At 44.1% G+C, this 23,908-nt stretch overlaps 6 non-coding genes across 6 annotated transcripts; all 6 read left to right on the top strand.

Moving 5' to 3' along the window:
• Positions 1 to 354: 354 nt before the first annotated feature.
• Positions 355 to 426, top strand: trnav-aac (transfer RNA valine (anticodon AAC)). Its single transcript has one exon. It is a non-coding gene; the product is annotated as a tRNA-Val (tRNA).
• Positions 427 to 3,832: 3,406 nt separating this feature from the next.
• Positions 3,833 to 3,905, top strand: trnav-aac (transfer RNA valine (anticodon AAC)). The gene has a single exon. It is a non-coding gene; the product is annotated as a tRNA-Val (tRNA).
• Positions 3,906 to 7,311: 3,406 nt separating this feature from the next.
• On the top strand, positions 7,312 to 7,384 carry trnav-cac (transfer RNA valine (anticodon CAC)). Its single transcript has one exon. It is a non-coding gene; the product is annotated as a tRNA-Val (tRNA).
• A 3,406-nt stretch (positions 7,385 to 10,790) lies between these two features.
• On the top strand, positions 10,791 to 10,863 carry trnav-aac (transfer RNA valine (anticodon AAC)). The gene has a single exon. It is a non-coding gene; the product is annotated as a tRNA-Val (tRNA).
• A 3,406-nt stretch (positions 10,864 to 14,269) lies between these two features.
• On the top strand, positions 14,270 to 14,342 carry trnav-aac (transfer RNA valine (anticodon AAC)). The gene has a single exon. It is a non-coding gene; the product is annotated as a tRNA-Val (tRNA).
• Positions 14,343 to 17,747: 3,405 nt separating this feature from the next.
• On the top strand, positions 17,748 to 17,820 carry trnav-aac (transfer RNA valine (anticodon AAC)). The gene has a single exon. It is a non-coding gene; the product is annotated as a tRNA-Val (tRNA).
• Positions 17,821 to 23,908: the final 6,088 nt, after the last annotated feature.

Genomic DNA, 23,908 nt, shown 5'->3' with positions numbered 1-23,908 from the left:
ACACTGTGCATTAACACTGCAGCAGCTGCTGCACCTCTTACAAACTGAGTTTCTTAAGGGAGAGTTTTAAAAAAAGGGAATTGGATAATTGCATGAAAGGAGAGGCAAAGAAAAGCAGAGCTAAGGAAGTGGGCCCAAGTGGCAAGTCTTTGAAAAAACTGGCAATGGTACGATGGCCTGAATGGACTGGCGATGTGTTGTGCACTGCTGATCGTCCATGGCTGGGTCAATACCTCTGCAGCCTTGCGAAATGTCACTGTGGAATTGCATTTCAATGAAACAAGCACCACAAATCGATTAAGACTGTATAGTTTAACAATACTTGCAGCTTCCTCAGCGCTGCAACTGTGTTGAGTTTCTGTAGTGTAGTGGTGATCACGTTTGCCTAACCCGCAAAAGGTCCCAGTTCGAAACTGGGCAGAAACATTTTCAAAACGAACCCAAACTTCTTCGCAAGAAATATGCAATCATTGACATTCCCCATGAACACAACACAATTTCTCAAAGCCCTCTTTCTCTTGCACATTGTGTGCACAATGCCTTGCACTCGCTCCTCTTTCTAGTCCTGATGCTGCAGAAAGTTCCGCAAAACCGAGCAGTGACACTTTATTTGGCTCAGATGAGAATAGAAACCTGCAACACGAGCTTGCTAAGTAACAGCGAATCTTAGTCTCATTTCAGACGAGGCAAAAGCACATCAGCAATTCACTTTCACCAGCTCCACAGTCGTTGAGACAGGGGCACGCTGCAATATTTTGACCCGCACTGTCCAATTACTCGCTGTCAGCAGCAAGTGGCGTCTGCTGCCTCAATCAACAGGTTACTGGCCATCTCGGGGAGGTAAAATAGCACAACCCGGGCCAAATCTCCCCATCAACCAACCACCGGCTCAGCAAAACGTAGGCACATGATATCCGGGTCACTGAACCTCCGAGCAGCTCTTACAGAACACCCAAGTGACTGAAACTTTCTTTGAGTTGCAATGATGAATCTCCGGTGGAAACAAGTTGGGGGAAATTGCTCCTGATGAACATTTCTTCTTGGGTAAAAGGGGCAAAAATCCTTTTCAATTTAACCACTGCTGCAGCAGATTCTTGGTGTCTTAAGCACCTTGATAACCCAGCTCTTAACATGCAGCCGCAATTATGACAAGGGGTGAAGGTTCATGACACGCAGAGGGGAAAAAGTTATTTAAGTTATGACAGTCGCTCACAGATTTATTAGCGTTTTGTTCAGTCAGTAACAGAGACATACCTGGATTTATTGATGCAGATTAACATAACTATTCAGCGTCACGCAGAGCCGCTAGGAGTACTTTGCCTCCCTTAAAGACGGACACGGCTGATTCTGTAACTGAAGCTAAGGAAACAGGCAGACCTGCCAAATTATTATTTTATTTTGTTCTTCATTCGGCAAGTAACAGGAACACTAACAAGGTGGCGTTGAAAATGAGATGCACTGCGGCTCCGCTCAATATCAAAGCGCTCCTTCATATTGAACCGAGGAAGAATATACATGAATAAAAGCAAAATACTGTGGATGCTGGAAATCTGAAATAAAAACAAGAAATTGTGGAAATACTCAGCACGACTGGCAGCATCTGTGGAGACAGAAGCAGAGTTAACATTTCGGCTCAGTGACCCTTCTTCAGAACTGGCAAATATTAGAAATGTCAAAGGTTAGAAGCAAGTAAAGCGGGGGTGGAGCAAGAGATAACAAAGGAGAAGGCGTAGATTGGACAAGGCCACAGAATAGCTGACCAGAAGGTCATGGAGCAAAGGCAAACAATATGTTAATGGTGTGTTGAAAGACAAAGCATTAGTACAGAGAGGACTGTTAATGGACTGAAAATTGAACAGCAGCAAGTACAAACAGGAAAAAAAACAGTGGGTAAGCAAACTGAACAAACTAAGATGAAATAAAATAAACATACAAAAAAATGTAAAAAATGTAAAAATGGAAAATAACAAAAAATGAAAGTAAAATGGGGGCCCCGTCATGCTCTGGAATTATTGAACTCAATATTCAGTCCGGCACGCTCTCGTGTGCAGTGGTTCACACCGCAGCCTCACAGCTCCAGCGACCCGCTTTCAATTCTGGGCACTGCCTGCGTGGTGTTTGCAAGTTCTCCCTGTGTCTGCGTGGGATTCCTCTGGGTGCTCCGGTTTCCTCCCACATGCCAAAGACTGGCTGCTTGATAGGTTAATTGGCCATTATAAATTGCCCCTCGTATAGGGAGGTGGCAGGGAAATATAGGGAAGGTGGGGATGTGGTAGGAATATGGAATTCGTGTCGGATTAGTATAAATGGGTGGTCGATGGTCAGCACAGACTCGGTGGGCCGAAGGGCCTGTTTCACTGCTGTATCACCAAACTAAACTAATCGGTCAACGGGATGCTGTTTTTCGAGCTTGTGTTGATGTTCACTGGAACACTGAGGCAATCCCAGGATAGAGATGTGAGCATGAGAGCAGTGGGCAGTCTTGAAATGGCAAGCAACCGGAAGCTCAGGGTCCTGCTTGCGGACTGAGCCGACGTATTCCGCAAAGCGGTCACCCAGTCTGCGTTTGGTCTCCCCAATAAACATGAATATACATGAATTGGATTTAGGCGCCAGTATGTTGCAAAACAAGAAGAAAGAAAAGCACAAATGCCACTAACTCTGACTTTGCAAATGATTCACTGAAAAATTCTTTCATTTGCTGGAAAAGATGACTATTGTGCATCTGAAAATGGGCACCATGGAATTGTGTTGCATACTGACCTGTTTTCCTATATTTGCCTGTCATCTATGCAATTCAATTTGTGTTGGATATTGCTGAGAATCTCATTTCAAGATGAGGGCACAGATATTATTATAATCCTACTGAAAGCCTAAACCTGGAACAAATACTGTGTTACATGGATTGCAACGTTTCGAGGGCTGTGCAGCTAAGGTGAGGAAGACAGGAATGATGTGTTTGATGATTGCGTGGAATGCATTGCAAACTTGGGTTACGTTGCTTGATTTCATTCTACACCTTGAAATTCAGAAACAAGTGAGGCACCAGGTGGAAACCAACAGCTGTCTCTGTGGAAGAGGGGACATGGCTTCCTAATCTAACCATTTGAACTCTGCAAACATTCTGCTGGATCTGAACTGCCCTGTATACCAAGGCCAATTTGTATACTATATAGATTGAAATGCCCAGACTATGCAGAGGACTCCAGGTGGGGTCCAACCAGGACATTATATAGCTGCAGTGAAGCTTCGCCCCCATTATATAACTGCCTCTGTTACGCATTCTACTGCGAGGGTAATCACATTGTATGTAGCAACTCAGCAAAATAAGGACTCATTTGATCAAAATAAAGAGTTTAAAAACACAAATATGTGTCAGTGCAATCAGTAAATAATGAGAAATGAAATCCAGAAGTTGGCAAGAATCCCAAGTGGATGTCTTGGTGTGTTTGGGGAAGGGAATCTTTGTCAATGATGGCACACTGTGCATTAACACTGCAGCAGCTGCTGCACCTCTTACAAACTGAGTTTCTTAAGGGAGAGTTTTAAAAAAAGGGAATTGGATAATTGCATGAAAGGAGAGGCAAAGAAAAGCAGAGCTAAGGAAGTGGGCCCAAGTGGCAAGTCTTTGAAAAAACTGGCAATGGTACGATGGCCTGAATGGACTGGCGATGTGTTGTGCACTGCTGATCGTCCATGGCTGGGTCAATACCTCTGCAGCCTTGCGAAATGTCACAGTGGAATTGCATTTCAATGAAACAAGCACCACAAATCGATTAAGACTGTATAGTTTAACAATACTTGCAGCTTCCTCAGCGCTGTAACGTGTTGAGTTTCTGTAGTGTAGTGGTGATCACGTTTGCCTAACACGCAAAAGGTCCCCAGTTCGAAACTGGGCAGAAACATTTTCAAAACGAACCCAAACTTCTTCGCAAGAAATATGCAATCATTGACATTCCCCATGAACACAACACAATTTCTCAAAGCCCTCTTTCTCTTGCACATTGTGTGCACAATGCCTTGCACTCGCTCCTCTTTCTAGTCCTGATGCTGCAGAAAGTTCCGCAAAACCGAGCAGTGACACTTTATTTGGCTCAGATGAGAATAGAAACCTGCAACACGAGCTTGCTAAGTAACAGCGAATCTTAGTCTCATTTCAGACGAGGCAAAAGCACATCAGCAATTCACTTTCACCAGCTCCACAGTCGTTGAGACAGGGGCACGCTGCAATATTTTGACCCGCACTGTCCAATTACTCGCTGTCACCAGCAAGTGGCGTCTGCTGCCTCAATCAACAGGTTACTGGCCATCTCGGGGAGGTAAAATAGCACAACCCGGGCCAAATCTCCCCATCAACCAACCACCGGCTCAGCAAAACGTAGGCACATGATATCCGGTTCACTGAACCTCCGAGCAGCTCTTACAGAACACCCAAGTGACTGAAACTTTCTTTGAGTTGCAATGATGAATCTCCGGTGGAAACAAGTTGGGGGAAATTGCTCCTCCTGAACATTTCTTCTTGGGTAAAAGGGGCAAAAATCCTTTTCAATTTAACCACTGCTGCAGCAGATTATTGGTGTCTTAAGCACCTTGATAACCCAGCTCTTAACATGCAGCCGCAATTATGACAAGGGGTGAAGGTTCATGACACGCAGAGGGGAAAAAGTTATTTAAGTTATGACAGTCGCTCACAGATTTATTAGCGTTTTGTTCAGTCAGTAACAGAGACATACCTGGATTTATTGATGCAGATTAACATAACTATTCAGCGTCACGCAGAGCCGCTAGGAGTACTTTGCCTCCCTTAAAGACGGACACAGCTGATTCTGTAACTGAAGCTAAGGAAACAGGCAGACCTGCCAAATTATTATTTTATTTTGTTCTTCATTCGGCAAGTAACAGGAACACTAACAAGGTGGCGTTGAAAATGAGATGCACTGCGGCTCCGCTCAATATCAAAGCGCTCCTTCATATTGAACCGAGGAAGAATATACATGAATAAAAGCAAAATACTGTGGATGCTGGAAATCTGAAATAAAAACAAGAAATTCTGGAAATACTCAGCACGACTGGCAGCATCTGTGGAGACAGAAGCAGAGTTAACATTTCGGCTCAGTGACCCTTCTTCAGAACTGGCAAATATTAGAAATGTCAAAGGTTAGAAGCAAGTAAAGCGGGGGTGGAGCAAGAGATAACAAAGGAGAAGGTGTAGATTGGACAAGGCCACAGAATAGCTGACCAGAAGGTCATGGAGCAAAGGCAAACAATATGTTAATGGTGTGTTGAAAGACAAAGCATTAGTACAGAGAGGACTGTTAATGGACTGAAAATTGAACAGCAGCAAGTACAAACAGGAAAAAAAACAGTGGGTAAGCAAACTGAACAAACTAAGATGAAATAAAATAAACATACAAAAAAATGTAAAAAATGTAAAAATGAAAAATAACAAAAAATGAAAGTAAAATGGGGGCCCCGTCATGCTCTGGAATTATTGAACTCAATATTCAGTCCGGCACGCTCTCGTGTGCAGTGGTTCACACCGCAGCCTCACAGCTCCAGCGACCCGCTTTCAATTCTGGGCACTGCCTGCGTGGTGTTTGCAAGTTCTCCCTGTGTCTGCGTGGGATTCCTCTGGGTGCTCCGGTTTCCTCCCACATGCCAAAGACTGGCTGCTTGATAGGTTAATTGGCCATTATAAATTGCCCCTCGTATAGGGAGGTGGCAGGGAAATATAGGGAAGGTGGGGATGTGGTAGGAATATGGAATTCGTGTCGGATTAGTATAAATGGGTGGTCGATGGTCAGCACAGACTCGGTGGGCCGAAGGGCCTGTTTCACTGCTGTATCACCAAACTAAACTAATCGGTCAACGGGATGCTGTTTTTCGAGCTTGTGTTGATGTTCACTGGAACACTGAGGCAATCCCAGGATAGAGATGTGAGCATGAGAGCAGTGGGCAGTCTTGAAATGGCAAGCAACCGGAAGCTCAGGGTCCTGCTTGCGGACTGAGCCGACGTATTCCGCAAAGCGGTCACCCAGTCTGCGTTTGGTCTCCCCAATAAACATGAATATACATGAATTGGATTTAGGCGCCAGTATGTTGCAAAACAAGAAGAAAGAAAAGCACAAATGCCATTAACTCTGACTTTGCAAATGATTCACTGAAAAATTCTTTCATTTGCTGGAAAAGATGACTATTGTGCATCTGAAAATGGGCACCATGGAATTGTGTTGCATACTGACCTGTTTTCCTATATTTGCCTGTCATCTATGCAATTCAATTTGTGTTGGATATTGCTGAGAATCTCATTTCAAGATGAGGGCACAGATATTATTATAATCCTACTGAAAGCCTAAACCTGGAACAAATACTGTGTTACATGGATTGCAACGTTTCGAGGGCTGTGCAGCTAAGGTGAGGAAGACAGGAATGATGTGTTTGATGATTGCGTGGAATGCATTGCAAACTTGGGTTACGTTGCTTGATTTCATTCTACACCTTGAAATTCAGAAACAAGTGAGGCACCAGGTGGAAACCAACAGCTGTCTCTGTGGAAGAGGGGACATGGCTTCCTAATCTAACCATTTGAACTCTGCAAACATTCTGCTGGATCTGAACCGCCCTGTATACCAAGGCCAATTTGTATACTATATAGATTGGCATGCCCAGACTATGCAGAGGACTCCAGGTGGGGTCCAACCAGGACATTATATAGCTGCAGTGAAGCTTCGCCCCCATTATATAATTGCCTCTGTTACGCATTCTACTGCGAGGGTAATCACATTGTATGTAGCAACTCAGCAAAATAAGGACTCATTTGATCAAAATAAAGAGTTTAAAAACACAAATATGTGTCAGTGCAATCAGTAAATAATGAGAAATGAAATCCAGAAGTTGGCAAGAATCCCAAGTGGATGTCTTGGTGTGGTTGGGGAAGGGAATCTTTGTCAATGATGGCACACTGTGCATTAACACTGCAGCAGCTGCTGCACCTCTTACAAACTTAGTTTCTTAAGGGAGAGTTTTAAAAAAAGGGAATTGGATAATTGCATGAAAGGAGAGGCAAAGAAAAGCAGAGCTAAGGAAGTGGGCCCAAGTGGCAAGTCTTTGAAAAAACTGGCAATGGTACGATGGCCTGAATGGACTGGCGATGTGTTGTGCACTGCTGATCGTCCATGGCTGGGTCAATACCTCTGCAGCCTTGCGAAATGTCACAGTGGAATTGCATTTCAATGAAACAAGCACCACAAATCGATTAAGACTGTATAGTTTAACAATACTTGCAGCTTCCTCAGCGCTGTAACGTGTTGAGTTTCTGTAGTGTAGTGGTGATCACGTTTGCCTCACACGCAAAAAGTCCCCAGTTCGAAACTGGGCAGAAACATTTTCAAAACGAACCCAAACTTCTTCGCAAGAAATATGCAATCATTGACATTCCCCATGAACACAACACAATTTCTCAAAGCCCTCTTTCTCTTGCACATTGTGTGCACAATGTCTTGCACTCGCTCCTCTTTCTAGTCCTGATGCTGCAGAAAGTTCCGCAAAACCGAGCAGTGACACTTTATTTGGCTCAGATGAGAATAGAAACCTGCAACACGAGCTTGCTAAGTAACAGCGAATCTTAGTCTCATTTCAGACGAGGCAAAAGCACATCAGCAATTCACTTTCACCAGCTCCACAGTCGTTGAGACAGGGGCACGCTGCAATATTTTGACCCGCACTGTCCAATTACTCGCTGTCAGCAGCAAGTGGCGTCTGCTGCCTCAATCAACAGGTTACTGGCCATCTCGGGGAGGTAAAATAGCACAACCCGGGCCAAATCTCCCCATCAACCAAGCACCGGCTCAGCAAAACGTAGGCACATGATATCCGGGTCACTGAACCTCCGAGCAGCTCTGACAGAACACCCAAGTGACTGAAACTTTCTTTGAGTTGCAATGATGAATCTCCGGTGGAAACAGGTTGGGGGAAATTGCTCCTCCTGAACATTTCTTCTTGGGTAAAAGGGGCAAAAATCCTTTTCAATTTAACCACTGCTGCAGCAGATTCTTGGTGTCTTAAGCACCTTGATAACCCAGCTCTTAACATGCAGCCGCAATTATGACAAGGGGTGAAGGTTCATGACACGCAGAGGGGAAAAAGTTATTTAAGTTATGACAGTCGCTCACAGATTTATTAGCGTTTTGTTCAGTCAGTAACAGAGACATACCTGGATTTATTGATGCAGATTAACATAACTATTCAGCGTCACGCAGAGCCGCTAGGAGTACTTTGCCTCCCTTAAAGACGGACACAGCTGATTCTGTAACTGAAGCTAAGGAAACAGGCAGACCTGCCAAATTATTATTTTATTTTGTTCTTCATTCGGCAAGTAACAGGAACACTAACAAGGTGGCGTTGAAAATGAGATGCACTGCGGCTCCGCTCAATATCAAAGCGCTCCTTCATATTGAACCGAGGAAGAATATACATGAATAAAAGCAAAATACTGTGGATGCTGGAAATCTGAAATAAAAACAAGAAATTCTGGAAATACTCAGCACGACTGGCAGCATCTGTGGAGACAGAAGCAGAGTTAACATTTCGGCTCAGTGACCCTTCTTCAGAACTGGCAAATATTAGAAATGTCAAAGGTTAGAAGCAAGTAAAGCGGGGGTGGAGCAAGAGATAACAAAGGAGAAGGTGTAGATTGGACAAGGCCACAGAATAGCTGACCAGAAGGTCATGGAGCAAAGGCAAACAATATGTTAATGGTGTGTTGAAAGACAAAGCATTAGTACAGAGAGGACTGTTAATGGACTGAAAATTGAACAGCAGCAAGTACAAACAGGAAAAGAAACAGTGGGTAAGCAAACTGAACAAACTAAGATGAAATAAAATAAACATACAAAAAAATGTAAAAAATGTAAAAATGAAAAATAACAAAAAATGAAAGTAAAATGGGGGCCCCGTCATGCTCTGGAATTATTGAACTCAATATTCAGTCCGGCACGCTCTCGTGTGCAGTGGTTCACACCGCAGCCTCACAGCTCCAGCGACCCGCTTTCAATTCTGGGCACTGCCTGCGTGGTGTTTGCAAGTTCTCCCTGTGTCTGCGTGGGATTCCTCTGGGTGCTCCGGTTTCCTCCCACATGCCAAAGACTGGCTGCTTGATAGGTTAATTGGCCATTATAAATTGCCCCTCGTATAGGGAGGTGGCAGGGAAATATAGGGAAGGTGGGGATGTGGTAGGAATATGGAATTCGTGTCGGATTAGTATAAATGGGTGGTCGATGGTCAGCACAGACTCGGTGGGCCGAAGGGCCTGTTTCACTGCTGTATCACCAAACTAAACTAATCGGTCAACGGGATGCTGTTTTTCGAGCTTGTGTTGATGTTCACTGGAACACTGAGGCAATCTCAGGATAGAGATGTGAGCATGAGAGCAGTGGGCAGTCTTGAAATGGCAAGCAACCGGAAGCTCAGGGTCCTGCTTGCGGACTGAGCCGACGTATTCCGCAAAGCGGTCACCCAGTCTGCGTTTGGTCTCCCCAATAAACATGAATATACATGAATTGGATTTAGGCGCCAGTATGTTGCAAAACAAGAAGAAAGAAAAGCACAAATGCCATTAACTCTGACTTTGCAAATGATTCACTGAAAAATTCTTTCATTTGCTGGAAAAGATGACTATTGTGCATCTGAAAATGGGCACCATGGAATTGTGTTGCATACTGACCTGTTTTCCTATATTTGCCTGTCATCTATGCAATTCAATTTGTGTTGGATATTGCTGAGAATCTCATTTCAAGATGAGGGCACAGATATTATTATAATCCTACTGAAAGCCTAAACCTGGAACAAATACTGTGTTACATGGATTGCAACGTTTCGAGGGCTGTGCAGCTAAGGTGAGGAAGACAGGAATGATGTGTTTGATGATTGCGTGGAATGCATTGCAAACTTGGGTTACGTTGCTTGATTTCATTCTACACCTTGAAATTCAGAAACAAGTGAGGCACCAGGTGGAAACCAACAGCTGTCTCTGTGGAAGAGGGGACATGGCTTCCTAATCTAACCATTTGAACTCTGCAAACATTCTGCTGGATCTGAACTGCCCTGTATACCAAGGCCAATTTGTATACTATATAGATTGGCATGCCCAGACTATGCAGAGGACTCCAGGTGGGGTCCAACCAGGACATTATATAGCTGCAGTGAAGCTTCGCCCCCATTATATAACTGCCTCTGTTACGCATTCTACTGCGAGGGTAATCACATTGTATGTAGCAACTCAGCAAAATAAGGACTCATTTGATCAAAATAAAGAGTTTAAAAACACAAATATGTGTCAGTGCAATCAGTAAATAATGAGAAATGAAATCCAGAAGTTGGCAAGAATCCCAAGTGGATGTCTTGGTGTGGTTGGGGAAGGGAATCTTTGTCAATGATGGCACACTGTGCATTAACACTGCAGCAGCTGCTGCACCTCTTACAAACTTAGTTTCTTAAGGGAGAGTTTTAAAAAAAGGGAATTGGATAATTGCATGAAAGGAGAGGCAAAGAAAAGCAGAGCTAAGGAAGTGGGCCCAAGTGGCAAGTCTTTGAAAAAACTGGCAATGGTACGATGGCCTGAATGGACTGGCGATGTGTTGTGCACTGCTGATCGTCCATGGCTGGGTCAATACCTCTGCAGCCTTGCGAAATGTCACAGTGGAATTGCATTTCAATGAAACAAGCACCACAAATCGATTAAGACTGTATAGTTTAACAATACTTGCAGCTTCCTCAGCACTGTAACGTGTTGAGTTTCTGTAGTGTAGTGGTGATCACGTTTGCCTAACACGCAAAAGGTCCCCAGTTCGAAACTGGGCAGAAACATTTTCAAAACGAACCCAAACTTCTTCGCAAGAAATATGCAATCATTGACATTCCCCATGAACACAACACAATTTCTCAAAGCCCTCTTTCTCTTGCACATTGTGTGCACAATGCCTTGCACTCGCTCCTCTTTCTAGTCCTGATGCTGCAGAAAGTTCCGCAAAACCGAGCAGTGACACTTTATTTGGCTCAGATGAGAATAGAAACCTGCAACACGAGCTTGCTAAGTAACAGCGAATCTTAGTCTCATTTCAGACGAGGCAAAAGCACATCAGCAATTCACTTTCACCAGCTCCACAGTCGTTGAGACAGGGGCACGCTGCAATATTTTGACCCGCACTGTCCAATTACTCGCTGTCAGCAGCAAGTGGCGTCTGCTGCCTCAATCAACAGGTTACTGGCCATCTCGGGGAGGTAAAATAGCACAACCCGGGCCAAATCTCCCCATCAACCAACCACCGGCTCAGCAAAACGTAGGCACATGATATCCGGGTCACTGAACCTCCGAGAAGCTCTTACAGAACACCCAAGTGACTGAAACTTTCTTTGAGTTGCAATGATGAATCTCCGGTGGAAACAAGTTGGGGGAAATTGCTCCTCCTGAACATTTCCTCTTGGGTAAAAGGGGCAAAAATCCTTTTCAATTTAACCACTGCTGCAGCAGATTCTTGGTGTCTTAAGCACCTTGATAACCCAGCTCTTAACATGCAGCCGCAATTATGACAAGGGGTGAAGGTTCATGACACGCAGAGGGGAAAAAGTTATTTAAGTTATGACAGTCGCTCACAGATTTATTAGCGTTTTGTTCAGTCAGTAACAGAGACATACCTGGATTTATTGATGCAGATTAACATAACTATTCAGCGTCACGCAGAGCCGCTAGGAGTACTTTGCCTCCCTTAAAGACGGACACGGCTGATTCTGTAACTGAAGCTAAGGAAACAGGCAGACCTGCCAAATTATTATTTTATTTTGTTCTTCATTCGGCAAGTAACAGGAACACTAACAAGGTGGCGTTGAAAATGAGATGCACTGCGGCTCCGCTCAATATCAAAGCGCTCCTTCATATTGAACCGAGGAAGAATATACATGAATAAAAGCAAAATACTGTGGATGCTGGAAATCTGAAATAAAAACAAGAAATTCTGGAAATACTCAGCACGACTGGCAGCATCTGTGGAGACAGAAGCAGAGTTAACATTTCGGCTCAGTGACCCTTCTTCAGAACTGGCAAATATTAGAAATGTCAAAGGTTAGAAGCAAGTAAAGCGGGGGTGGAGCAAGAGATAACAAAGGAGAAGGTGTAGATTGGACAAGGACACAGAATAGCTGACCAGAAGGTCATGGAGCAAAGGCAAACAATATGTTAATGGTGTGTTGAAAGACAAAGCATTAGTACAGAGAGGACTGTTAATGGACTGAAAATTGAACAGCAGCAAGTACAAACAGGAAAAAAAACAGTGGGTAAGCAAACTGAACAAACTAAGATGAAATAAAATAAACATACAAAAAAATGTAAAAAATGTAAAAATGAAAAATAACAAAAAATGAAAGTAAAATGGGGGCCCCGTCATGCTCTGGAATTATTGAACTCAATATTCAGTCCGGCACGCTCTCGTGTGCAGTGGTTCACACCGCAGCCTCACAGCTCCAGCGACCCGCTTTCAATTCTGGGCACTGCCTGCGTGGTGTTTGCAAGTTCTCCCTGTGTCTGCGTGGGATTCCTCTGGGTGCTCCGGTTTCCTCCCACATGCCAAAGACTGGCTGCTTGATAGGTTAATTGGCCATTATAAATTGCCCCTCGTATAGGGAGGTGGCAGGGAAATATAGGGAAGGTGGGGATGTGGCAGGAATATGGAATTCGTGTCGGATTAGTATAAATGGGTGGTCGATGGTCAGCACAGACCCGGTGGGCCGAAGGGCCTGTTTCACTGCTGTATCACCAAACTAAACTAATCGGTCAACGGGATGCTGTTTTTCGAGCTTGTGTTGATGTTCACTGGAACACTGAGGCAATCCCAGGATAGAGATGTGAGCATGAGAGCAGTGGGCAGTCTTGAAATGGCAAGCAACCGGAAGCTCAGGGTCCTGCTTGCGGACTGAGCCGACGTATTCCGCAAAGCGGTCACCCAGTCTGCGTTTGGTCTCCCCAATAAACATGAATATACATGAATTGGATTTAGGCGCCAGTATGTTGCAAAACAAGAAGAAAGAAAAGCACAAATGCCATTAACTCTGACTTTGCAAATGATTCACTGAAAACTTCTTTCATTTGCTGGAAAAGATGACTATTGTGCATCTGAAAATGGGCACCATGGAATTGTGTTGCATACTGACCTGTTTTCCTATATTTGCCTGTCATCTATGCAATTCAATTTGTGTTGGATATTGCTGAGAATCTCATTTCAAGATGAGGGCACAGATATTATTATAATCCTACTGAAAGCATAAACCTGGAACAAATACTGTGTTACATGGATTGCAACGTTTCGAGGGCTGTGCAGCTAAGGTGAGGAAGACAGGAATGATGTGTTTGATGATTGCGTGGAATGCATTGCAAACTTGGGTTACGTTGCTTGATTTCATTCTACACCTTGAAATTCAGAAACAAGTGAGGCACCAGGTGGAAACCAACAGCTGTCTCTGTGGAAGAGGGGACATGGCTTCCTAATCTAACCATTTGAACTCTGCAAACATTCTGCTGGATCTGAACTGCCCTGTATACCAAGGCCAATTTGTATACTATATAGATTGGCATGCCCAGACTATGCAGAGGACTCCAGGTGGGGTCCAACCAGGACATTATATAGCTGCAGTGAAGCTTCGCCCCCATTATATAACTGCCTCTGTTACGCATTCTACTGCGAGGGTAATCACATTGTATGTAGCAACTCAGCAAAATAAGGACTCATTTGATCAAAATAAAGAGTTTAAAAACACAAATATGTGTCAGTGCAATCAGTAAATAATGAGAAATGAAATCCAGAAGTTGGCAAGAATCCCAAGTGGATGTCTTGGTGTGGTTGGGGAAGGGAATCTTTGTCAATGATGGCACACTGTGCATTAACACTGCAGCAGCTGCTGCACCTCTTACAAACTTAGTTTCTTAAGGGAGAGTTTTAAAAAAAGGGAATTGGATAATTGCATGAAAGGAGAGGCAAAGAAAAGCAGAGCTAAGGAAGTGGGCCCAAGTGGCAAGTCTTTGAAAAAACTGGCAATGGTACGATGGCCTGAATGGACTGGCGATGTGTTGTGCACTGCTGATCGTCCATGGCTGGGTCAATACCTCTGCAGCCTTGCGAAATGTCACAGTGGAATTGCATTTCAATGAAACAAGCACCACAAATCGATTAAGACTGTATAGTTTAACAATACTTGCAGCTTCCTCAGCACTGTAACGTGTTGAGTTTCTGTAGTGTAGTGGTGATCACGTTTGCCTAACACGCAAAAGGTCCCCAGCCCGAAACTGGGCAGAAACATTTTCAAAACGAACCCAAACTTCTTCGCAAGAAATATGCAATCATTGACATTCCCCATGAACACAACACAATTTCTCAAAGCCCTCTTTCTCTTGCACATTGTGTGCACAATGCCTTGCACTCGCTCCTCTTTCTAGTCCTGATGCTGCAGAAAGTTCCGCAAAACCGAGCAGTGACACTTTATTTGGCTCAGATGAGAATAGAAACCTGCAACACGAGCTTGCTAAGTAACAGCGAATCTTAGTCTCATTTCAGACGAGGCAAAAGCACATCAGCAATTCACTTTCACCAGCTCCACAGTCGTTGAGACAGGGGCACGCTGCAATATTTTGACCCGCACTGTCCAATTACTCGCTGTCAGCAGCAAGTGGCGTCTGCTGCCTCAATCAACAGGTTACTGGCCATCTCGGGGAGGTAAAATAGCACAACCCGGGCCAAATCTCCCCATCAACCAACCACCGGCTCAGCAAAACGTAGGCACATGATATCCGGGTCACTGAACCTCCGAGCAGCTCTTACAGAACACCCAAGTGACTGAAACTTTCTTTGAGTTGCAATGATGAATCTCCGGTGGAAACAAGTTGGGGGAAATTGCTCCTCCTGAACATTTCCTCTTGGGTAAAAGGGGCAAAAATCCTTTTCAATTTAACCACTGCTGCAGAAGATTCTTGGTGTCTTAAGCACCTTGATAACCCAGCTCTTAACATGCAGCCGCAATTATGACAAGGGGTGAAGGTTCATGACACGCAGAGGGGAAAAAGTTATTTAAGTTATGACAGTCGCTCACAGATTTATTAGCGTTTTGTTCAGTCAGTAACAGAGACATACCTGGATTTATTGATGCAGATTAACATAACTATTCAGCGTCACGCAGAGCCGCTAGGAGTACTTTGCCTCCCTTAAAGACGGACACGGCTGATTCTGTAACTGAAGCTAAGGAAACAGGCAGACCTGCCAAATTATTATTTTATTTTGTTCTTCATTCGGCAAGTAACAGGAACACTAACAAGGTGGCGTTAAAATGAGATGCACTGCGGCTCCGCTCAATATCAAAGCGCTCCTTCATATTGAACCGAGGAAGAATATACATGAATAAAAGCAAAATACTGTGGATGCTGGAAATCTGAAATAAAAACAAGAAATTCTGGAAATACTCAGCACGACTGGCAGCATCTGTGGAGACAGAAGCAGAGTTAACATTTCGGCTCAGTGACCCTTCTTCAGAACTGGCAAATATTAGAAATGTCAAAGGTTAGAAGCAAGTAAAGCGGGGGTGGAGCAAGAGATAACAAAGGAGAAGGTGTAGATTGGACAAGGCCACAGAATAGCTGACCAGAAGGTCATGGAGCAAAGGCAAACAATATGTTAATGGTGTGTTGAAAGACAAAGCATTAGTACAGAGAGGACTGTTAATGGACTGAAAATTGAACAGCAGCAAGTACAAACAGGAAATAAAACAGTGGGTAAGCAAACTGAACAAACTAAGATGAAATAAAATAAACATACAAAAAAATGTAAAAAATGTAAAAATGAAAAATAACAAAAAATGAAAGTAAAATGGGGGCCCCGTCATGCTCTGGAATTATTGAACTCAATATTCAGTCCGGCACGCTCTCGTGTGCAGTGGTTCACACCGCAGCCTCACAGCTCCAGCGACCCGCTTTCAATTCTGGGCACTGCCTGCGTGGTGTTTGCAAGTTCTCCCAGTGTCTGCGTGGGATTCCTCTGGGTGCTCCGGTTTCCTCCCACATGCCAAAGACTGGCTGCCTGATAGGTTAATTGGCCATTATAAATTGCCCCTCGTATAGGGAGGTGGCAGGGAAATATAGGGAAGGTGGGGATGTGGTAGGAATATGGAATTCGTGTCGGATTAGTATAAATGGGTGGTCGATGGTCAGCACAGACTCGGTGGGCCGAAGGGCCTGTTTCACTGCTGTATCACCAAACTAAACTAATCGGTCAACGGGATGCTGTTTTTCGAGCTTGTGTTGATGTTCACTGGAACACTGAGGCAATCTCAGGATAGAGATGTGAGCATGAGAGCAGTGGGCAGTCTTGAAATGGCAAGCAACCGGAAGCTCAGGGTCCTGCTTGCGGACTGAGCCGACGTATTCCGCAAAGCGGTCACCCAGTCTGCGTTTGGTCTCCCCAATAAACATGAATATACATGAATTGGATTTAGGCGCCAGTATGTTGCAAAACAAGAAGAAAGAAAAGCACAAATGCCATTAACTCTGACTTTGCAAATGATTCACTGAAAACTTCTTTCATTTGCTGGAAAAGATGACTATTGTGCATCTGAAAATGGGCACCATGGAATTGTGTTGCATACTGACCTGTTTTCCTATATTTGCCTGTCATCTATGCAATTCAATTTGTGTTGGATATTGCTGAGAATCTCATTTCAAGATGAGGGCACAGATATTATTATAATCCTACTGAAAGCCTAAACCTGGAACAAATACTGTGTTACATGGATTGCAACGTTTCGAGGGCTGTGCAGCTAAGGTGAGGAAGACAGGAATGATGTGTTTGATGATTGCGTGGAATGCATTGCAAACTTGGGTTACGTTGCTTGATTTCATTCTACACCTTGAAATTCAGAAACAAGTGAGGCACCAGGTGGAAACCAACAGCTGTCTCTGTGGAAGAGGGGACATGGCTTCCTAATCTAACCATTTGAACTCTGCAAACATTCTGCTGGATCTGAACTGCCCTGTATACCAAGGCCAATTTGTATACTATATAGATTGGCATGCCCAGACTATGCAGAGGACTCCAGGTGGGGTCCAACCAGGACATTATATAGCTGCAGTGAAGCTTCGCCCCCATTATATAACTGCCTCTGTTACGCATTCTACTGCGAGGGTAATCACATTGTATGTAGCAACTCAGCAAAATAAGGACTCATTTGATCAAAATAAAGAGTTTAAAAACACAAATATGTGTCAGTGCAATCAGTAAATAATGAGAAATGAAATCCAGAAGTTGGCAAGAATCCCAAGTGGATGTCTTGGTGTGGTTGGGGAAGGGAATCTTTGTCAATGATGGCACACTGTGCATTAACACTGCAGCAGCTGCTGCACCTCTTACAAACTTAGTTTCTTAAGGGAGAGTTTTAAAAAAAGGGAATTGGATAATTGCATGAAAGGAGAGGCAAAGAAAAGCAGAGCTAAGGAAGTGGGCCCAAGTGGCAAGTCTTTGAAAAAACTGGCAATGGTACGATGGCCTGAATGGACTGGCGATGTGTTGTGCACTGCTGATCGTCCATGGCTGGGTCAATACCTCTGCAGCCTTGCGAAATGTCACAGTGGAATTGCATTTCAATGAAACAAGCACCACAAATCGATTAAGACTGTATAGTTTAACAATACTTGCAGCTTCCTCAGCACTGTAACGTGTTGAGTTTCTGTAGTGTAGTGGTGATCACGTTTGCCTAACACGCAAAAGGTCCCCAGTTCGAAACTGGGCAGAAACATTTTCAAAACGAACCCAAACTTCTTCGCAAGAAATATGCAATCATTGACATTCCCCATGAACACAACACAATTTCTCAAAGCCCTCTTTCTCTTGCACATTGTGTGCACAATGCCTTGCACTCGCTCCTCTTTCTAGTCCTGATGCTGCAGAAAGTTCCGCAAAACCGAGCAGTGACACTTTATTTGGCTCAGATGAGAATAGAAACCTGCAACACGAGCTTGCTAAGTAACAGCGAATCTTAGTCTCATTTCAGACGAGGCAAAAGCACATCAGCAATTCACTTTCACCAGCTCCACAGTCGTTGAGACAGGGGCACGCTGCAATATTTTGACCCGCACTGTCCAATTACTCGCTGTCAGCAGCAAGTGGCGTCTGCTGCCTCAATCAACAGGTTACTGGCCATCTCGGGGAGGTAAAATAGCACAACCCGGGCCAAATCTCCCCATCAACCAACCACCGGCTCAGCAAAACGTAGGCACATGATATCCGGGTCACTGAACCTCCGAGAAGCTCTTACAGAACACCCAAGTGACTGAAACTTTCTTTGAGTTGCAATGATGAATCTCCGGTGGAAACAAGTTGGGGGAAATTGCTCCTCCTGAACATTTCCTCTTGGGTAAAAGGGGCAAAAATCCTTTTCAATTTAACCACTGCTGCAGCAGATTCTTGGTGTCTTAAGCACCTTGATAACCCAGCTCTTAACATGCAGCCGCAATTATGACAAGGGGTGAAGGTTCATGACACGCAGAGGGGAAAAAGTTATTTAAGTTATGACAGTCGCTCACAGATTTATTAGCGTTTTGTTCAGTCAGTAACAGAGACATACCTGGATTTATTGATGCAGATTAACATAACTATTCAGCGTCACGCAGAGCCGCTAGGAGTACTTTGCCTCCCTTAAAGACGGACACGGCTGATTCTGTAACTGAAGCTAAGGAAACAGGCAGACCTGCCAAATTATTATTTTATTTTGTTCTTCATTCGGCAAGTAACAGGAACACTAACAAGGTGGCGTTGAAAATGAGATGCACTGCGGCTCCGCTCAATATCAAAGCGCTCCTTCATATTGAACCGAGGAAGAATATACATGAATAAAAGCAAAATACTGTGGATGCTGGAAATCTGAAATAAAAACAAGAAATTCTGGAAATACTCAGCACGACTGGCAGCATCTGTGGAGACAGAAGCAGAGTTAACATTTCGGCTCAGTGACCCTTCTTCAGAACTGGCAAATATTAGAAATGTCAAAGGTTAGAAGCAAGTAAAGCGGGGGTGGAGCAAGAGATAACAAAGGAGAAGGTGTAGATTGGACAAGGACACAGAATAGCTGACCAGAAGGTCATGGAGCAAAGGCAAACAATATGTTAATGGTGTGTTGAAAGACAAAGCATTAGTACAGAGAGGACTGTTAATGGACTGAAAATTGAACAGCAGCAAGTACAAACAGGAAAAAAAACAGTGGGTAAGCAAACTGAACAAACTAAGATGAAATAAAATAAACATACAAAAAAATGTAAAAAATGTAAAAATGAAAAATAACAAAAAATGAAAGTAAAATGGGGGCCCCGTCATGCTCTGGAATTATTGAACTCAATATTCAGTCCGGCACGCTCTCGTGTGCAGTGGTTCACACCGCAGCCTCACAGCTCCAGCGACCCGCTTTCAATTCTGGGCACTGCCTGCGTGGTGTTTGCAAGTTCTCCCTGTGTCTGCGTGGGATTCCTCTGGGTGCTCCGGTTTCCTCCCACATGCCAAAGACTGGCTGCTTGATAGGTTAATTGGCCATTATAAATTGCCCCTCGTATAGGGAGGTGGCAGGGAAATATAGGGAAGGTGGGGATGTGGCAGGAATATGGAATTCGTGTCGGATTAGTATAAATGGGTGGTCGATGGTCAGCACAGACCCGGTGGGCCGAAGGGCCTGTTTCACTGCTGTATCACCAAACTAAACTAATCGGTCAACGGGATGCTGTTTTTCGAGCTTGTGTTGATGTTCACTGGAACACTGAGGCAATCCCAGGATAGAGATGTGAGCATGAGAGCAGTGGGCAGTCTTGAAATGGCAAGCAACCGGAAGCTCAGGGTCCTGCTTGCGGACTGAGCCGACGTATTCCGCAAAGCGGTCACCCAGTCTGCGTTTGGTCTCCCCAATAAACATGAATATACATGAATTGGATTTAGGCGCCAGTATGTTGCAAAACAAGAAGAAAGAAAAGCACAAATGCCATTAACTCTGACTTTGCAAATGATTCACTGAAAACTTCTTTCATTTGCTGGAAAAGATGACTATTGTGCATCTGAAAATGGGCACCATGGAATTGTGTTGCATACTGACCTGTTTTCCTATATTTGCCTGTCATCTATGCAATTCAATTTGTGTTGGATATTGCTGAGAATCTCATTTCAAGATGAGGGCACAGATATTATTATAATCCTACTGAAAGCATAAACCTGGAACAAATACTGTGTTACATGGATTGCAACGTTTCGAGGGCTGTGCAGCTAAGGTGAGGAAGACAGGAATGATGTGTTTGATGATTGCGTGGAATGCATTGCAAACTTGGGTTACGTTGCTTGATTTCATTCTACACCTTGAAATTCAGAAACAAGTGAGGCACCAGGTGGAAACCAACAGCTGTCTCTGTGGAAGAGGGGACATGGCTTCCTAATCTAACCATTTGAACTCTGCAAACATTCTGCTGGATCTGAACTGCCCTGTATACCAAGGCCAATTTGTATACTATATAGATTGGCATGCCCAGACTATGCAGAGGACTCCAGGTGGGGTCCAACCAGGACATTATATAGCTGCAGTGAAGCTTCGCCCCCATTATATAACTGCCTCTGTTACGCATTCTACTGCGAGGGTAATCACATTGTATGTAGCAACTCAGCAAAATAAGGACTCATTTGATCAAAATAAAGAGTTTAAAAACACAAATATGTGTCAGTGCAATCAGTAAATAATGAGAAATGAAATCCAGAAGTTGGCAAGAATCCCAAGTGGATGTCTTGGTGTGGTTGGGGAAGGGAATCTTTGTCAATGATGGCACACTGTGCATTAACACTGCAGCAGCTGCTGCACCTCTTACAAACTTAGTTTCTTAAGGGAGAGTTTTAAAAAAAGGGAATTGGATAATTGCATGAAAGGAGAGGCAAAGAAAAGCAGAGCTAAGGAAGTGGGCCCAAGTGGCAAGTCTTTGAAAAAACTGGCAATGGTACGATGGCCTGAATGGACTGGCGATGTGTTGTGCACTGCTGATCGTCCATGGCTGGGTCAATACCTCTGCAGCCTTGCGAAATGTCACAGTGGAATTGCATTTCAATGAAACAAGCACCACAAATCGATTAAGACTGTATAGTTTAACAATACTTGCAGCTTCCTCAGCACTGTAACGTGTTGAGTTTCGGTAGTGTAGTGGTGATCACGTTTGCCTAACACGCAAAAGGTCCCCAGCCCGAAACTGGGCAGAAACATTTTCAAAACGAACCCAAACTTCTTCGCAAGAAATATGCAATCATTGACATTCCCCATGAACACAACACAATTTCTCAAAGCCCTCTTTCTCTTGCACATTGTGTGCACAATGCCTTGCACTCGCTCCTCTTTCTAGTCCTGATGCTGCAGAAAGTTCCGCAAAACCGAGCAGTGACACTTTATTTGGCTCAGATGAGAATAGAAACCTGCAACACGAGCTTGCTAAGTAACAGCGAATCTTAGTCTCATTTCAGACGAGGCAAAAGCACATCAGCAATTCACTTTCACCAGCTCCACAGTCGTTGAGACAGGGGCACGCTGCAATATTTTGACCCGCACTGTCCAATTACTCGCTGTCAGCAGCAAGTGGCGTCTGCTGCCTCAATCAACAGGTTACTGGCCATCTCGGGGAGGTAAAATAGCACAACCCGGGCCAAATCTCCCCATCAACCAACCACCGGCTCAGCAAAACGTAGGCACATGATATCCGGGTCACTGAACCTCCGAGCAGCTCTTACAGAACACCCAAGTGACTGAAACTTTCTTTGAGTTGCAATGATGAATCTCCGGTGGAAACAAGTTGGGGGAAATTGCTCCTCCTGAACATTTCCTCTTGGGTAAAAGGGGCAAAAATCCTTTTCAATTTAACCACTGCTGCAGAAGATTCTTGGTGTCTTAAGCACCTTGATAACCCAGCTCTTAACATGCAGCCGCAATTATGACAAGGGGTGAAGGTTCATGACACGCAGAGGGGAAAAAGTTATTTAAGTTATGACAGTCGCTCACAGATTTATTAGCGTTTTGTTCAGTCAGTAACAGAGACATACCTGGATTTATTGATGCAGATTAACATAACTATTCAGCGTCACGCAGAGCCGCTAGGAGTACTTTGCCTCCCTTAAAGACGGACACGGCTGATTCTGTAACTGAAGCTAAGGAAACAGGCAGACCTGCCAAATTATTATTTTATTTTGTTCTTCATTCGGCAAGTAACAGGAACACTAACAAGGTGGCGTTAAAATGAGATGCACTGCGGCTCCGCTCAATATCAAAGCGCTCCTTCATATTGAACCGAGGAAGAATATACATGAATAAAAGCAAAATACTGTGGATGCTGGAAATCTGAAATAAAAACAAGAAATTCTGGAAATACTCAGCACGACTGGCAGCATCTGTGGAGACAGAAGCAGAGTTAACATTTCGGCTCAGTGACCCTTCTTCAGAACTGGCAAATATTAGAAATGTCAAAGGTTAGAAGCAAGTAAAGCGGGGGTGGAGCAAGAGATAACAAAGGAGAAGGTGTAGATTGGACAAGGCCACAGAATAGCTGACCAGAAGGTCATGGAGCAAAGGCAAACAATATGTTAATGGTGTGTTGAAAGACAAAGCATTAGTACAGAGAGGACTGTTAATGGACTGAAAATTGAACAGCAGCAAGTACAAACAGGAAATAAAACAGTGGGTAAGCAAACTGAACAAACTAAGATGAAATAAAATAAACATACAAAAAAATGTAAAAAATGTAAAAATGAAAAATAACAAAAAATGAAAGTAAAATGGGGGCCCCGTCATGCTCTGGAATTATTGAACTCAATATTCAGTCCGGCACGCTCTCGTGTGCAGTGGTTCACACCGCAGCCTCACAGCTCCAGCGACCCGCTTTCAATTCTGGGCACTGCCTGCGTGGTGTTTGCAAGTTCTCCCAGTGTCTGCGTGGGATTCCTCTGGGTGCTCCGGTTTCCTCCCACATGCCAAAGACTGGCTGCCTGATAGGTTAATTGGCCATTATAAATTGCCCCTCGTATAGGGAGGTGGCAGGGAAATATAGGGAAGGTGGGGATGTGGTAGGAATATGGAATTCGTGTCGGATTAGTATAAATGGGTGGTCGATGGTCAGCACAGACTCGGTGGGCCGAAGGGCCTGTTTCACTGCTGTATCACCAAACTAAACTAATCGGTCAACGGGATGCTGTTTTTCGAGCTTGTGTTGATGTTCACTGGAACACTGAGGCAATCCCAGGATAGAGATGTGAGCATGAGAGCAGTGGGCAGTCTTGAAATGGCAAGCAACCGGAAGCTCAGGGTCCTGCTTGCGGACTGAGCCGACGTATTCCGCAAAGCGGTCACCCAGTCTGCGTTTGGTCTCCCCAATAAACATGAATATACATGAATTGGATTTAGGCGCCAGTATGTTGCAAAACAAGAAGAAAGAAAAGCACAAATGCCATTAACTCTGACTTTGCAAATGATTCACTGAAAACTTCTTTCATTTGCTGGAAAAGATGACTATTGTGCATCTGAAAATGGGCACCATGGAATTGTGTTGCATACTGACCTGTTTTCCTATATTTGCCTGTCATCTATGCAATTCAATTTGTGTTGGATATTGCTGAGAATCTCATTTCAAGATGAGGGCACAGATATTATTATAATCCTACTGAAAGCATAAACCTGGAACAAATACTGTGTTACATGGATTGCAACGTTTCGAGGGCTGTGCAGCTAAGGTGAGGAAGACAGGAATGATGTGTTTGATGATTGCGTGGAATGCATTGCAAACTTGGGTTACGTTGCTTGATTTCATTCTACACCTTGAAATTCAGAAACA

This window comes from Heterodontus francisci, chromosome 22, assembly GCF_036365525.1.
Source record: "Heterodontus francisci isolate sHetFra1 chromosome 22, sHetFra1.hap1, whole genome shotgun sequence".
NCBI classification, from domain to species: domain Eukaryota; kingdom Metazoa; phylum Chordata; class Chondrichthyes; order Heterodontiformes; family Heterodontidae; genus Heterodontus; species Heterodontus francisci.
This window is presented reverse-complemented; position numbering and strand designations above follow the sequence as displayed.